General features: G+C 43.4%; 1 long non-coding RNA gene across 5 annotated transcripts in view; it reads left to right on the top strand.

Annotated features, from left to right (window-relative positions):
- The window catches only part of LOC119029279, a 198,680-nt gene extending 183,616 nt beyond the window's left edge, over nucleotides 1-15,064 (top strand). For all 5 annotated transcript variants that reach the window (XR_005077949.1, XR_005077948.1, XR_005077947.1 and 2 more), the window contains 2 exons: nucleotides 4,380-4,463; nucleotides 13,506-15,064. This is a non-coding gene — a long non-coding RNA (uncharacterized LOC119029279). The remainder of the gene's footprint in view (nucleotides 1-4,379; nucleotides 4,464-13,505) is intronic.
- The last annotated feature ends 1,874 nt before the right edge of the window (nucleotides 15,065-16,938 follow it).

The raw sequence follows: 16,938 nt of genomic DNA, 5'->3' as shown, positions 1-16,938 counted from the left end.
TTAACATAAGGGACCTAGGCCACGCCTTCATAGACCACATCCTTCGACGGATGCGACCCGCGACACAGTTATTAACACTTTGGGACATCGGCCAACAAAACCCACAATACCTAAGGGTCAGTATCTGATGAGTTGGGAATGAGACTCATATATCCACATTCTTACAAATTGGATTGGCGCCTGACTGGCGACCCAGTAAGTCTGCCAGCCTGGCACCACTCCTACCTGCCCTCACGTCTCCATTGTCAGCTAAATGAATAAATAAACTGGAGTTTTGTTCTGTGTTGTTGGCAGTTGCTATTCTGAGGAAAAACGGAAACAATCCAGTTGTCTTTGTGACAGCCGTGCCAACAATGATACCACCTGAGAAGTTGTCTGGTTCCACTTTAACTCAGAAAAGTGACACTTCCTCCACTGCGTTAAGCTCAAGTTTACTGAGTTATTTGAACGGGAAATACCAACTGAAAGATTTGCCCGTGAACTGACACAATTAAGTCATATAGACTCATACTGTCTCTCTTTCTTGAGGAGTAAATGGTCATGCGCATAAGTAACAACCTCGTTATGTGCTGCAACACCAATATGGGTCACTATGTTGACAAACTGGATGACATGAAGCCGAGAGAAGAGTCAAGATGGGTAAACACAGTGTGTGATAACTGAGAGAGAGAGAGATGTTCTTAGTCCCACACTGAAATTTGATATTGGAGTGTAGCTGTTGACTGAAGAGAAAGAGATAGAGTGTGTGTGTGTGTGTGTATGCATGTGTGTGTTTGTGGGTGTGTTTGGATGAGCGATGAACAGACAACGCTTGTCCTCAAGTCAAAGAGCTCCAGTGGCTAAAACCCCATCGGGCACCAAGACACACACACACACACACACACACACACACACACTCTTACACACACACACGCACAGACAGGTGATACATCATGTATGTGAGAAGGAGGAGGGGAGGCTGCGGAGTGAGAGAGAGTGAAAGAAGGGATGGACAGATGAGAAGGAGGTGAAGTGGAGGAGGAGTGGTGGGGGAGCAAGAGGGCGAGGGGGCACCCAGCGGGTGACAGAGGGGAGCAATAAAGAGCAACGGACAGTTCACTCAGTCCAGCCTATTCATGTTTTAAACTGTGAAAGTTATTAAATTGCCAGAGACAGAATCTTTCAGTTTGTCTTCACTTGCTGTTACTTTACTGTTCTTAGCTTCAGGTGACTTTATGCTAATGGCAACATAACTATGTATTACAGTCAAGTTTAGCTAATAGATCCTCCTAAATCCCCCTAAATGCTGCACACTGGACCTTTAAGATAACATTTTGGTTAATGTTCGATCAATTGTTTTGTTGATCATAGCCTCTGACCTGCAAAGATAACGAAAGAAGAGTTTGACAATATATTTTTGACCTTAGAAATATCAGTCTGACAAATGATTTCCAGAGCTTTCAGCCACATACGATGGCTTTCGTCAGCAAAGACAGTGTGATCAGTTGTCAGTGTTAGGAAATGTAGAGATGAAGACACGCTGAAAGAAGAGGTGATGAGCTCTCACAGTGTTTCATCCTGCATTAACTCAGCAAGCAGTTAACGGTAGACGATAACAACTGTATGGTTATTCTACAGGTTAATATTATTGTAGAAGCTCTGCCAGTCAAGTACACACTGGCAGCTCGAAATGTCACAAGATGCAATTTTTACCTCTGTGAATTTCAGTAACCAACCATCCAACCAGTGCTGCACTTATCATGATGCCATCATGATGGCAGCATGTGCTACTGACAAGTCTTTCTTAAAAATAATACTTGTCAAAAGGTGCAGAATGAAAGTGTCTCTTCTTTAAAAACATTATTTTGATCGTGAATCAATAACTTCAAAATGTTTGACAGGTCCAAAATAATTGTTTTGTTTATCCAATTCTGAACAGTTGGTTCCAGCGTCTACCAACTTCCACCATTAGCATAACACCATCGGTATCACATGACGTCTGTGTTAAGAATGGCAGATTTTTTTTTTTTACAGTATGCCCTCAGCTAATTGTATTATATCTAATGTTAGCTAGCTGGTGTAAACTAACATTAACACAACACTGACCCTACTACAGCAACTGGCAACCACTTGATGGGGCGGATGATGAACAACAGTGGTGTTGTGGCAGGAGTGCAATAAAGGGGGGAGATGGAAAGATATATTTAGTGTCTGAATGTAATCAATTACACCTTCAAATACAATTTTTACAAAATTGACTTGAATATTTCCATTTTCCCCCGCGACCCTGCAGAGGATTAAGCGGCGTACATAGAATATGTACAGATGATGGATGGATGGATGGATGGATTTCCATTTTCTGCTACTTTTTCTGCATTTTGTACACACATAGCATTTTACGCATGACATTTAATAACTTCAGTTTCTAGTTGCTTTGCAGATTGTATGCATAAGTGATTAATTTTATCAGCAATCAGAGTTTTTTATATTTTCAAATGAGAATCCAGTAATTAGAAATAGTTTAATTTGAAAATTTACCAGGAGGATAATCAGTCCACCTATATAATACAGTAAATACATAAATAAATATATGTATAATTTACTTCTACTTATACTTTAGACACTTTCTTAGACTTTTACATAAGAACTATTATATGGGTAGCTTTCAAGTGCCAAGCACATGTTTTCACTACATGCTGATTAGATGCAAAGATTTTAGATTTGAATTTTTCACCCCAGCGATTATTACAGTTTAGTTAGTATTATAATTTAGGCTCACAATGCTGAGGTTTAATTTGGAAATCATGGCCAGTGCAGCTTTAAGTCTTGGGGTGCTGAGATGAGAGGGGGGAGGAAGGGAGTGATGGACAGCTAGAGGGAGGGAAGGAAAGAAGGGGGGATGGAGGGATGGAGGGAGGTATATAGTGCAGCAGAAACTTCCCATGCTGGCCTCCCAGTGTGGCTACGTAATGAGGGCAAGGGACACACACACACGCACGCACTCACACACACACTCACCGACACACACACACGCAGACACACACTCGGGGCTGAGCATGGCCCCACGGCTGATTAGCGGCACACAAAGGCCCCAAACAGAAGTAGCAGAGGACACACAATGGGAGCAGGGCCTCAAGGCGTGGTTTACTTCTGCCCTGAGGGAGGGGGCGAGAGAGGCAGAGAGAGACAGGGTGAGGGAGAGAGAGAGAGAGAGCGAGAGAGAGGGTCCCACTGAGCTGGACGGGCACCCGAGAGGTGGGGTGGGGGGGTGGGGGTTAAGGAGGGGAGAGGGGAGGGTTCGGCGGGGTTAGAAAACTGACAGAAGCGGAGAGGAGTTTTGTTTTTGTCCTGATAAAGACATGCTGGGTTTCTACTGAGATGTGTCGCAGCATCGGGAAACCAGATGAATCGGTCACCGTCACGGCTGCTCGTTCACTGTATCCACGCTTCCATCCACCTGTTGGGAAGCACATTTTAAAGTGAATAGAAACCTCAGACATTGAAAATATATTTCAGAAAATGCTGGCATTCTTAGCAATGTAAGAGAACCTGTGGACCAACACGAGGAGGATGCAGTCCAGGAAGATGGCTGCAGATGTAATGTTGAGGCAGCTCGTCAGTGTTTTGCCGTTACGGCTCCCGGGTGTTATTACATGCCTGCACTTAACCACAAGTAAACCCCACAAATGAGAGCAGATGTTGACGATGTGAATATGAAAAATAAATTCATGAGACAACATCAAGTTCCAGAGGCATTAATGACACAATTTACAACAGTTACTGGTGCTTCTCTTAATTACAGTATATAATCTAGCTTTGCACACTTAGTCGGACTCAAACCCGACACAGCCTGTGTGCATGAGGCGCACACTCTCCTCACTGAGCTACTGGGGCACCATACTTCAAGAAGTGCATAAAAATACAGTGAAGCAAGCATTTACTGACAAACAGTCTCCACATAGAATACTTCTGTTCATACAGCAGTAACATTAACAACAATAACTTCTCTGAGCATTAACAGTGGGTGCGCTGACACGTTTGGACTTGATCTAAAGCCCTGCGCACACATGACTTCTTCAACATGGCTTGAGGTGTGTGATGGTTTGGAGGAAGTGCATTAAGCCTGTAGCGTGGTAAGAGCTAAAACAATTTAGCATCGGGGAATAAATGCACTGATTCGATAAATGCGTAGAAATGGAAGCTTACGAACACGACAGGACCGCAGCCTGACGCCTGTAATTTCTCCGAGGGTAATTGTTTGAGTTATTGCTACCACAGTACATGTTGAGAGCTTTAAAGTCATCCCGGCGGCTCTTTGCATAGATTACTATCTACATATTTCTACGGAGAATGAATATTATATGGCAACGACTAATGAACACGGCCTTCTTTTCACACAGGAGCAGCGGCTGCTGTAATCTCCACTGTTCAATTAGCTGCACTGACCGGGACACCACCTACACTTCATTAACAAGGAGGGGAAGGTATGGAATTAACCTCTCTCTCTCTCTCTCTCTCTCTTTTTTTTTTTTCTTTTTTTCTTTCCCAAAGAAATATCTAAGCGGCAGAAAAGTGAAACTATTTCAAATGAGTTTCTGTGTATCAGTTAAAAGACGATTTCCTCTCATTTCACCGTTAAGATAGAGGCTTCCGGAATATATTTACGAACCCAGAGGAAGAGGAGGAGGATTGGGGGTCTAAATCCACAAAGACAATTTAGCTTTTCTGCCTCCTTTCCTGTTTTTCCAATTACTTAATGCTATTTAAATACACCAGAGCTGACACACACACACACACACTCTCTCTCTCTCTCACACACACACACACACACTCTCTCTCTCTCTCTCACACACACACACACACACGCACACACATTAATGGTCCTCAGCAATGGAGAGGCCCCTGAAATAAGTCACGCAGTAATTGTATTTGATAAATCATAAAGGGAGCCCATCAGAGGCAAGCTAGCTGTAATAAAATGATAAAATAGACAATTATGAAAAAAATCCCTGGCCCTTAATTTCCTAAACACACTCCGGAGAGAGAGAGGCCGTTTAAGCCGGAGCGATTTGACGAGATGCTCAACACGTTATTTTCCTCCTCGCTGACACTTTGAATTACACCACAGGCCGCTGAAAACATTAGCGGAGCGCCGCAGATCCCCACTCAGGGCAGCTTCATATCTCTTCAGTTAATAATACACAGTGTCTTCTGTAGATCCACCGACCGTCCACTTCCACCGGCAGAATGGAGGGATGACAAATTAATGAAAACGTTTAATGGAAAACGCTTTGAATCCAAGTTGATTACTTTCCTCTGTCGTGACATTGTTTCTTTTTTTTTAAAAAAAAAAAACCTTCCACCCAGTCTCGCATCTTGTCTCGCAAAATGGCGTATGAACGACTAGAATGACTGAAGTAATGCTGCGTGTTATCGCGTTGCTTTCTCTGCTTTTTGCGTGTCAGTAAACACCATCCGCATTTAGCATGTTTGTGTCCCATGTGAAACCAAAGCCCTCAAGGCTACAAACTGTATCTAACTTATTTATCTTGTGTCATGTACGTAGCGTAGGTTATGTCATGTACGTAGTTTACATCTCTTATCCAAATCACGATCATTGCTGTTGTTACAATGCCGACAAAGGTCTCCTAACTACAGCTACCAAGGACAAGGGCCACCTGACTTTCACCTTTCCTGAAAAATGCTGGAATTATGCACAAAACATGTACAGCGTTAGAAGACATAAAAGTGATGCACCAACTAAACTCCTAAAATTGGGGCTCTCCTAGTTACCTCGAGTTGCCTTTCGACCTGAAACATAAAGGTTGGAGGACACTCATTAGTGCCTATTTGACACACTACTGTGACTGTGTTAATATTCTCAGATTAAAGGAACAATTTCACACACTTGGGGTAATACCTCTCTGTGCATTCTTGCCAAGATGTCACATCGCGGTGAGGTTGTCTTGTCTTGGGATCTGTCTTGTGAACTTCCTGTTTTATTTTGAAATTAACTCTCCTTTCGTTTCAGGTCACTTGCCCTTCCTTCTGTGTCCCTGGTCTGACGTCATCCCTGATTCCTGATTGTTTCCACCTGTGTTCCCCTCCCTCATGTGTATATAGTCTCTGTCTTCCCCTGTCTTCGTTGCCTAAGTATTTCGTCTTCCATGTCGCATACTAAAGCCTTGAACCACAGCCTTGAACCTCGTCGTGTTAAGTATTATCTTGTTTTATTCATCTGTATTTTGCCTCTCTAGGAGAGTGATTTTTCTTTGTAAATTTTCTGGTTAGAAGTTTTGAGTTTGAAGTTTGAATTTTCATAGCCTTTTGTTTGTCCTCCTTGTGAGTGATTTTTTGTTGATTAATTTTGATAACTTAGAGCAGTGCATTTCATAGCCTGTCTTTTCCTCTTCGGAGAGTTTTATTTTGTAATCGTTAATTTCTTAGAAATTCTAGAATAGAGTAGATTCCTCCTTCGGGAGCGCCTTTTGTTATTTCATGTTCCTTGTTGTTTGTCTTGTTTGTCTGATGAAGATTTTCATAGTCATTTTGTTTTCATTCATCCTGGAGAATAACAAAATCAGATTAATAAAATTTGATTGTACTTTCGCCCAATCTGCAACTGAGTCCTATTTTCTGTCCAAGTCTGTCAGTATACTTAGGCCAGCTATGGACTCAGCAGAAGCGGGGCGACTCTCAGAACTGTTGCGGATCCAGGAAGCTCGTCTAACTCGCCAGGAAGAGTTCCAGACCGCCATGGCTGTTAACATGGGGCAACTCTCGTCTCAGATCCAGGAAATGCTGGGACAGCTCTCTCGCCAAAGCCCCGTCACTCCGACTCCGCCTCCTCCAGCCATCCCGGAAGTACAAGCGGCAACTGGAGGAGCTCCATGCAAACTAGCTGCTCCCACTAAGTACGCCGGTGAGCCTGGACGTTGTCAATCATTTCTAATAGACTGCTCAATACATTATGAATTTACGCCACAAGCCTTTTTGACCGACCGAGCTAAGGTGGCGTTCATGATGTCACATCTTGACGGGAGAGCTAAAGCTTGGGCTTCGGCCGAATGGAGTCGAAATTCAACTGTATGCGAGACCATTGAGAGCTTCCAGACGGCGCTGAAAAAGACTTTTGACCCCGTGAGTTCTAGCAGAGAGAAGGCGCAAGAATTAAGTACCCTGAAGCAAGGTAAAGACTCGGCTTGTGATTACGCCATTCATTTTCGCACTTTGGCTGCGGAAAGTGGGTGGAACGATGCTGCTCTGTATGATACCTTTCTAAAAGGGTTATCGATGGAAATTCAAGATCTGCTTGTTCCCTTGGATTTACCCACCGATCTGGACGGACTCATCGCTCTCGCCATTCGCACGGACAACCGACGCACTCAACTAAGAAGGCACCGTGAAGGTAGACGAGGCAACAGGGAACCCCGAACGGCGTCTATGGATTCAAAATGGCCGACGCCGCACCGCGCGTCTCCAGAGAAGTCTTCTCCCCACACCGAAGAGGAACCCATGCAATTGGGAAGAGCTCGCATATCCTCGGAGGAAAGGCAGAGAAGAAGACAAGAGGGTAGATGCTTTTATTGCGGAGAAATGGGTCACCTCGTCAACTCTTGTCCAGTCAAAAGGATCCAGGGGGTGAGTTCCAATCAAGTTGCTAAGTCTGCTGTTCGTGTTCTCACTCCAGCTACCATTAATTCGTACATAGACATGAATGTTATGATTGACTCAGGAGCGGATGAAAGTTTAATGGACTATAACCTTGCCAAGAAGCTAAACATTGACTACCAGCCTCTAGCCAGGCCTATTCGTGCACGATCCCTGAACGGAACTGATATTTTTGTCATCACGCACATAAGCAATCCGGTTAAATTGTCCATAGGTCATCATCATGAGAATATCCAATTCCATTTATTCACTTCCACCTCTCACTCTCTAATTCTGGGGCAGCCTTGGCTTTTCCTTCATAATCCTCACATAGACTGGAAGAGTGGCCAGATCAGAGGGTGGGGGGAGGATTGCACCGAACACTGCACTTCAGACCCAGTTGCAGAAATTAATTTATTCTCCACCAATCCCGTTCCAGAAGCAGAATATCCGGACCTGACCGCCGTTCCAAGCTGTTATCACCATCTAAAAGAAGTTTTTAACAAAGCTAAAGCGTTGTCTCTGCCTCCTCATCGCCCATATGACTGCACCATCGAACTGATTCCAGGATCCACCATACCGAAGGGGCGACTTTACTCCATATCCGGACCCGAGAGGAAGGCAATGAACGAATACATCACCGCATCTCTGAAAGCCGGACTCATTCGCCCCTCATCTTCACCAGCAGGAGCCGGCTTCTTTTTCGTGGGAAAGAAGGATGGCTCGCTCCGCCCCTGTATTGACTATAGTTCTTTGAACGATATCACTGTCAAGAATCGATACCCGCTCCCTCTGATGACTTCTGTCTTCGACCAGTTGCAACAAGCCAAAATATTCACCAAATTAGATCTTCGTAACGCCTATCACCTGATCAGAATCCGGGAGGGAGACGAGTGGAAGACAGGTTTCAACACACCGAGTGGACATTACGAATATTGTGTTATGCCTTTCGGGCTGACTAATGCACCCGCTGTTTTTCAAGCCATGATAAATGACGTACTCAGAGACTTTCTTGACCAGTTTGTCTATGTCTATCTGGATGACATTCTGATATACTCACCCGATCTTGCTTCCCATCAGATCCATGTAACACAAGTCCTCGAAAGATTGCTTCAACACGATTTGTACGTTAAAGCAGAAAAGAGTGTTTTTCATGCCGAGACTGTCTCGTTCCTGGGCTTCATTGTAGCTCCTGGAAGAGTTCAGATGGATCCGGCTAAAGTTAGCGCTGTAGCCGAATGGCCTACCCCAGACAGCCGCAAAAAGGTGCAGCAATTCCTTGGTTTTGCTAACTTTTACAGGCGGTTTGTCAGAGGTTTTAGCGCAACAGCTGCTCCTCTCCATGCTCTTACCTCCACCCAGGTCCCATTTGCTTGGAATTCGGCGGCTGAAAAGGCATTCCAGGAGCTAAAACATCGCTTCACCACAGCCCCTATCCTCACCCTGCCGGACCCCCAGAGACAATTCGTGGTGGAGGTGGACGCCTCTAACGACGGAGTTGGAGCAGTCCTGTCCCAAAGATCTGAGAGGGACGGTAAGATGCACCCCTGCGCGTTCCTGTCCCGACGACTATCTGCAGCAGAGCGGAACTACGACGTGGGTAATCGGGAATTGCTGGCTGTGAAACTAGCGTTGGAGGAATGGCGACATTGGCTAGAGGGGGCTGAGATACCTTTCATTGTCTGGACTGATCATAAAAATCTGGAATTTATTAAGAAGGCCAAAAGATTGAATTCTCGCCAGGCCAGGTGGGCGCTGTTCTTTAACCGCTTCTCTTTTACTTTGTCTTACAGGCCGGGATCCAAAAACGTGAAACCCGATGTGCTTTCCAGACTCTTTGATCCCGAGCCAAGGGCCAAGCAGACCGAACCTATCCTGCCACTGAACTGTGTGGTAGGAGCGGTGAGCTGGCCTATAGAAAACGAGGTAAAGCAGGCTAATGGTGGAGCCCCATCGCCTCGTGGCTGTCCAGACAATCGCCTATTTGTTCCCGCAGAGCTACGGTCACAGGTGATTCATTGGGCTCACACCTCGCTGCTTTCATGCCATCCGGGGGTTAAACGAACCATGTACGTCATCTCCCGGAGATTCTGGTGGCCAGCAATGGAGTCGGAGGTCCGGGAGTACATAGAGGCGTGTTCGGTCTGTGCTCGCAACAAATCGTCGTCCAAGGCCCGACCAGGACTCTTACAGCCTCTACCCATCCCATCCAGACCCTGGTCGGATATCTCCCTGGACTTCGTCACTGGGCTCCCGGTCTCTCAAGGAAACACCACTGTTCTCACAGTGGTGGATCGATTCTCTAAGATGGTACGTTTCATTGCACTCCCGAAACTACCATCAGCCAAAGAAACAGCAGAACTCATGATGACGCAAGTTTTTCGAGTCCACGGATTCCCTAAGGACATTGTATCAGACCGGGGGCCCCAATTCATATCCAAATTCTGGAAGGAGTTCTGCAAGCTGATTGGGGCCACAGCAAGCCTGACATCAGGTTACCATCCAGAGGCTAACGGCCAGACCGAACGACTGAATCAACAGTTGGAAACCGGCCTCCGATGCGTGGTCCACCAGAACCCCTCGACATGGAGCAAACACCTGGTCTGGGTTGAGTATGCCCATAATTCACTACCAACTTCTGCTACTGGTCTCTCTCCATTTCATTGTGCTTTCGGTTATGCACCACCTCTCTTTCCAGACAATGAAAAGGAAGTCTCGGTTCCCTCAGCATATGCCATGATCCAACGATGTCGCCGCATCTGGGCAGCTGCCAGACAGGTTCTCATTCGGCAGGGAGATCGTGTAAAGAAGTATGCAGATCGGAGAAGACGCCCAGCTCCTGAATACCAGCCCGGGCAAAGGGTTTGGTTATCGGCCAAGGACCTCAACCTCAATGTGCCTTCTAAGAAACTGGCACCTCGTTTCGTAGGGCCATTCCCAGTCACCAGGAAGGTTGGACCTGCAGCAGTTCGTCTACGTTTGCCTCGGTCCCTGAGTGTACATCCCACATTCCACGTCAGCCAGGTCAAGCCGGTAAAGGAAAGTAGGTTGGTGCCTACCACCACGCCCCCACCACCACCCGAGGTCATCGAAGGAGGTCCAGTTTATAAGGTCAAGCGTCTACTAGCAGTCCGGAACCGGGGCCGAGGCAGACAGTACCTGGTGGACTGGGAAGGATATGGCCCGGAGGAACGGCAATGGGTGCCATCTCGACATATCGTAGACCCACAGTTGATAACGGACTTCCATAAGGACAATCTCGATCAGCCTGGGCCGTCAGGAGTCGGCCCTAGAGGGGGGGGTACTGTCACATCGCGGTGAGGTTGTCTTGTCTTGGGATCTGTCTTGTGAACTTCCTGTTTTATTTTGAAATTAACTCTCCTTTCGTTTCAGGTCACTTGCCCTTCCTTCTGTGTCCCTGGTCTGACGTCATCCCTGATTCCTGATTGTTTCCACCTGTGTTCCCCTCCCTCATGTGTATATAGTCTCTGTCTTCCCCTGTCTTCGTTGCCTAAGTATTTCGTCTTCCATGTCGCATACTAAAGCCTTGAACCACAGCCTTGAACCTCGTCGTGTTAAGTATTATCTTGTTTTATTCATCTGTATTTTGCCTCTCTAGGAGAGTGATTTTTCTTTGTAAATTTTCTGGTTAGAAGTTTTGAGTTTGAAGTTTGAATTTTCATAGCCTTTTGTTTGTCCTCCTTGTGAGTGATTTTTTGTTGATTAATTTTGATAACTTAGAGCAGTGCATTTCATAGCCTGTCTTTTCCTCTTCGGAGAGTTTTATTTTGTAATCGTTAATTTCTTAGAAATTCTAGAATAGAGTAGATTCCTCCTTCGGGAGCGCCTTTTGTTATTTCATGTTCCTTGTTGTTTGTCTTGTTTGTCTGATGAAGATTTTCATAGTCATTTTGTTTTCATTCATCCTGGAGAATAACAAAATCAGATTAATAAAATTTGATTGTACTTTCGCCCAATCTGCAACTGAGTCCTATTTTCTGTCCAAGTCTGTCACAAGATTAGACAACAGGATTTATAAACTTTCATGTCTGTATGATGCCAAAGCCAGAAGCTAGTTAGCTTAGCTAAGACTGAAGGTGGGGGGGACAGTTAGCCTGGCTCTGTCCAAAGGTAACAAAAACTGACAGGCAGCACCTCTAATACTCACTTTTTTTTCTTGTTTAATCCGTGAAGAAACTGAAGTGCAAAAAAAAAAAAATCTCACAGTGAGATATTACTTCTTACTGGGCACAATGACCTCCAATAGGGTTATTATCACCCTAATGTGCTTCCCGGAAGAATAGTGTTGCTCTTTTAATCTAATTCTGGGTGAGCAGTTACCAAACACCTGACTATTCCTTTAAAGAGATCTGTATCTACTAGTAATGAGATTTAGTTCATATGCCAAAATGAAATTACCTGGTAACACTCCACTTAAAAGGACTGTGTACCTCCACTGGGCAACCCAACCATCAAATACATGTTGGCAATGTAGGTTTTGTACCACAGGTATGTAGAAGACTTATGTTTCTGTAAGGTCAATTTTCAATTTTATGTTGTGAAAACGCTTTGTTAGGGCTCAGAAAACACCATGTTTGGGCTTAAAATGCCTGTTTTTGTTGCCAAGAACAAGCAATTTTTTCCAAATCCAGTAATTTAACGCACTTCACACAGCGGCCTCTCCTTTGGCAGCCATCTCCCCCACCTCTCGACATGAAAGTCAGCTCATGAGCATGTTATGTGAATGTCAATAGGACATGAACTACATAAATATGACACTGAAACATACCAATTTGATTATATCGGTAGTTGCCAAACTTTTCAACTGCCAACATTTTATTCTGGCAACTGGGCTACATTGGAATTACAATCACAATACATTAGCACAGTAAACACTTATAGTACTTGTGTATCAATAAACCTGATGTCAAAGCCATTCTAAAATTAATAAGGTGACAAATGATCCACATTTTGAGTATTTAAAGAAAATTCTGTTCTTAAGAAATATGTCTGTTATAACTGGATTAGTGTCAGCAGTGTGTTCAGGTGTCATGTCGACGATACAACATTCACAAAAAAAAAAGCTCAAAGCACCAAACTGACCATTGTCACAAGATCACATTAGCTCTTTGAGGCACAGATTTCTTTCACACTCGTATAAAGATCACATTCCTCTCCGACTCCTCTGGCTGAGACAGCCATGACGGTGTGAGATCTGCACCACAAAGAGTTAAATAAAATATCTGATCTCTTGGTTCCTCGTGTAAATGCAGTCAGACTGTGTGTGTGTGTGTGTGTGTGTGTGTGTGTGTGTGTGTGTGTGTGTGCGTGCGCGCGCTGTATAGCGTTGGTGCTGCTGTGTAAAATGACATGGAAAAGGTGATTTTCCACTATAGTGAGGCTTCCACACTGTGTTTCCCTCGGGCAGCAGCAGAGACATGATTGAATTTTGTATGCGTGTGTGTGTGTGTGTGTGAGTGAGTGTGTGTGTGTGGTTTGACTTGACTTAGACAGACACCTTTGTGCTACAGTATCTACATCGGTTTGTAATGTTTTTCCTCTCACCTGTCAAACTAAAAATTATTTATGTGCCCATTATTTAAAAAAATCATCAGTAATATTCACCAGAAATGTTTTCTTTTTAACAGAAAGTCTTAAACGAAACATCGTTTCCCCCCCAGTATTCCTCAAAAGCAGACTTCCTAGAGATGTGAGGTTTTCACATTACAGTAGTCTGACTACTAAAAGAGAGAGAGGGGGGAAGGAAGTGTCTTCACATTTACACACACCTGAGCTGTGTCTGTTCTTATGTCTTTCTCTCAACACACACATGCACACACACACACACTCTCTCTCTCTTCCCTGTCTCCCTGCAGGTGATGCTGATGGTGTAACATCGAGCCAGTCAGACTACAACAGGCGGAGGGTTAACGAGAGCTTCCTGTCAGCAGTGAGAGCCGTTTCCAGGTGAAGCAAACTGAATTAAAGGGAATCAAGCCGAACTGATCTGAACTGGAATAACCTGGACTGAACTGAAAGGAAAGCCTCAGTCGGACACGACACACAGCAGCGCTCTGATGTTTTTTAGGGGGGGAGAAATGTTCAGGCAGAGAACTACCCTGGAATAATACAGAACACCTTCTGTCACTGGTGCATGCTGGTTTGGGGGGTGTCCTCTGTAGATGTCCTGTCTTATTTTCAATAAATGGTGTTTGAGCTGGAGTAAGTCTAAAAACCCAGCCATGAGTTTCAACACTGTACAATGACATCTCTCTCTCTTTCTCTGTTTTCTACAGCACTTATTTTCTTAAGTGATCATTTGCGCAGTGTAAAATTTACTTGACAAGAATGCTGTCTCTGTCTAATAAATGTAATCCTGTTTTGTTTTTTACGTGTAACCATGAACAGGTGAATACTTGATAGATTCTCATGACTGGAGGGCTGACCCCAACCTGCATGATATCATATAATCAGTGTTGGGATGTAACTAAAAGAATTTACGCCAGTACTGTATTTTGTACAAAAGTGCAGTTTTGAGGTAATTGTACTTTACTTGAGTATTTCCATTGTCTGCTACATTATACTTCCACTCCACTACATGTTCAAGGAAAACATCACACTTTTGCTCCGCTGCAATTTTTAATAAACTTTAGTTACAGTGACTTTGTAGATAACGTGCTCTCATCAGCCAAAAAATGGATTTTATTGTATCTGCAATCGAATAAAAAAAGAAAAAGAAAAGAAAAACAAGAAAAATGCTGACTATGATGTAGAGCAACTGGCCGGGTCGATACTGTAACTGCTCGACACACTGGTGTGAACAGCCCTTAAAAGTCTAAAGCAATTGAAAGGTTGAGCTGGAGCTGTATTTCAGGTTGTTTGGCACAAAGAGTTCCAGGAATAGTTTGGAATAGTTTGGGTCCCTCGTACTCGTGGCCAGAAGGACACTGAGGTTTACTTCGATTTTAAGATGGGAAGAAGTTTGGGGAAAGTCAAATTATTACACTTCATCTTCTAAAGGAAACCTTTGTATGTTATGATTTTAGTTTTAAGTTCATCATCAAATTTCCCACTACACTTGAACATGCACTTAAAGTTATATACAAATATGAATTTTTGTTTAAAAAATCAAACATTATGCCAAACTAAAATTATGAACAGACTGAGAAGAAACAGTTCAGTTTTGACATTATGAATGTGTCCATGTGTTGTGTTGCAGAGATACTTACTGAAGTAGGTACGCTAACGAGCTAGCAGCGGCCCGATACTGTCTCCATTTTGTGCCTCAAGAGGCGAGAGTCTGGAATATGTTTCTGTTGTTTTCTGTCCAGATCCTTGAGCTCTGTGTGTATTTACTGCTGTACTGTGGAGTAAAAAACTAAAGCACCTTCTCATTTCATATACATTTAATAAAGATGAAATCATCTTAAAGCTGCATTCTGACAGCATGTGTGTTATTTCTGTACATCTGGACAGTGAAAAATGTAAATACATATTACTGTTCAGGTTCAAACACACACACACACACACACACACACACACACACACACACACACACACACACACACAGCCTGGGACAGAGACATTAGGTGTCAGCTTCCATCAGTAGCCCCGATGGCTGTGAGTTATGACCACAGATATGCGATCATTTACACTCACTGCTGCAGATAGCCAGGGGCTACTGTTCTCCCTGTGTCCCTGTGTGTGTGTGTGTGTGTGTGTGTGTGTGTGTGTGTGTGTGTGTGTATGTGTCATTATAGACTCTTCATGTCGCTTCCCTTCCCTTCTGTCTCCTCTTGTCTTCCTCCTCCTCCTCATCCTCGATGCCTCGGGTCATGAAACCGACTCCGTTACATCAGACCAACACCCCCCTGTGCCCGCCTTTTTCTCCTCCACCCATCTACACACACCCACATACACACACATTGTGTTTCGCTCACTCGCGCATTTGTTTGCCCACACTCTGGAACCACATCAGTGTGTTTAACCTTATTGATTAGGTCTTGTCTCTTGATAGAAATCAGGGTGATCCGTCACTGATATCTCTGTTTGCGGGGCGGAGATGAGTTGATATTGATGGATGACAGATTAATCAGTAAACAGGCTGAAGTGCAGCGCATAGACACACACACACAGAGACAATGGCTCTATTATCACTGTTTGCTGCAATCTAATTAAAAGAAACTGACACTCTTGTTGCAGAATCACTTATATCTTTCAAATGTAACAACACAAATGGTTTAAAATATAAGTGTAACCGTTTAATACAGTTTTTTTTTTGCATTCTTATTTAAAGCTCCTGTTAGTAAGATAGTAATACTGACAGTGTTGGCTGCCATCTGAAAGACTGAGACTCAAAAATCACCTTTCATACTAACGGGAGCTGAGCTTTAACAAAACAATATGATGGCGATTACAAAGCGTACTGGTCATTTGTCATCAGATAATCACACTGAAACAAAGCTAAATTTGTATCAAATCTGTAAATATTTGCACATTAGCATGATGGAAACTGCTGAATGGAAATGTTTTTAACATAATCAGGGTTATCATTTAAATCTTTAACAAAGCACTAAGAAGTGATCATTTCAGGGACAAGATCTCACAATCTTGTTGTCATAAAGTCTCCTTCCGCTGATGTTTATCAAATACTGGCAACACATATATGCTCAAACAAAAATGGAAGATTATTATTATTACGTCTAAAAGTTGTTTATTGTGTGAATAGTCTGTAGACTGAGAAATGCTGAGACCATATGAACAGCATAATTTCAATTAATTTTCATGTTCCTATTGAAAGCCTTGTATAGTTATATTTGATGCTGATCTGTTGTCACCACCTATCAATATTTAACTGTTTCAAAAAAATACAACAAATGAATATATAAATGTATTATTAATAATAATTATAACAACAATAACAATAATAATTATAACAACAATAACAATAATAATTATAATTCCTCCTGTCTGGAGAAAGAAACACTGCACATTTTCTGTGCCTAGAACTGTCTCCTAACTAACACCAACTCCAATGATTAGCTTTCTTTTTTTCCTAAATATGTAATCAAATTACTTTATTTCAGTATGATGGTCTCTACAGTGTATTGTTGTAGATGAAATAGGTCCTGACTTTCAGTGTCAGTTTTAGTTTGGTTAAAATGTGTGTGGGTACGAGGTTATGCTACTGTGACTGATGATTTCATTCTTTTTCTGCTACTGATACTTTACACCCGTTGGAAGTCCTTGTGATGTGCATCAAAAAACCCAACACTCACCCGGGCAAGAGTTTACATGGTCCTGAAATAA

The sequence above is a fragment of the Acanthopagrus latus genome, chromosome 11, assembly GCF_904848185.1.
Source record: "Acanthopagrus latus isolate v.2019 chromosome 11, fAcaLat1.1, whole genome shotgun sequence".
Lineage (NCBI taxonomy): Eukaryota > Metazoa > Chordata > Actinopteri > Spariformes > Sparidae > Acanthopagrus > Acanthopagrus latus.
The sequence above is the reverse complement of the archived record's forward strand: the minus strand, read 5'-3'. Positions and strand labels throughout refer to the sequence as shown.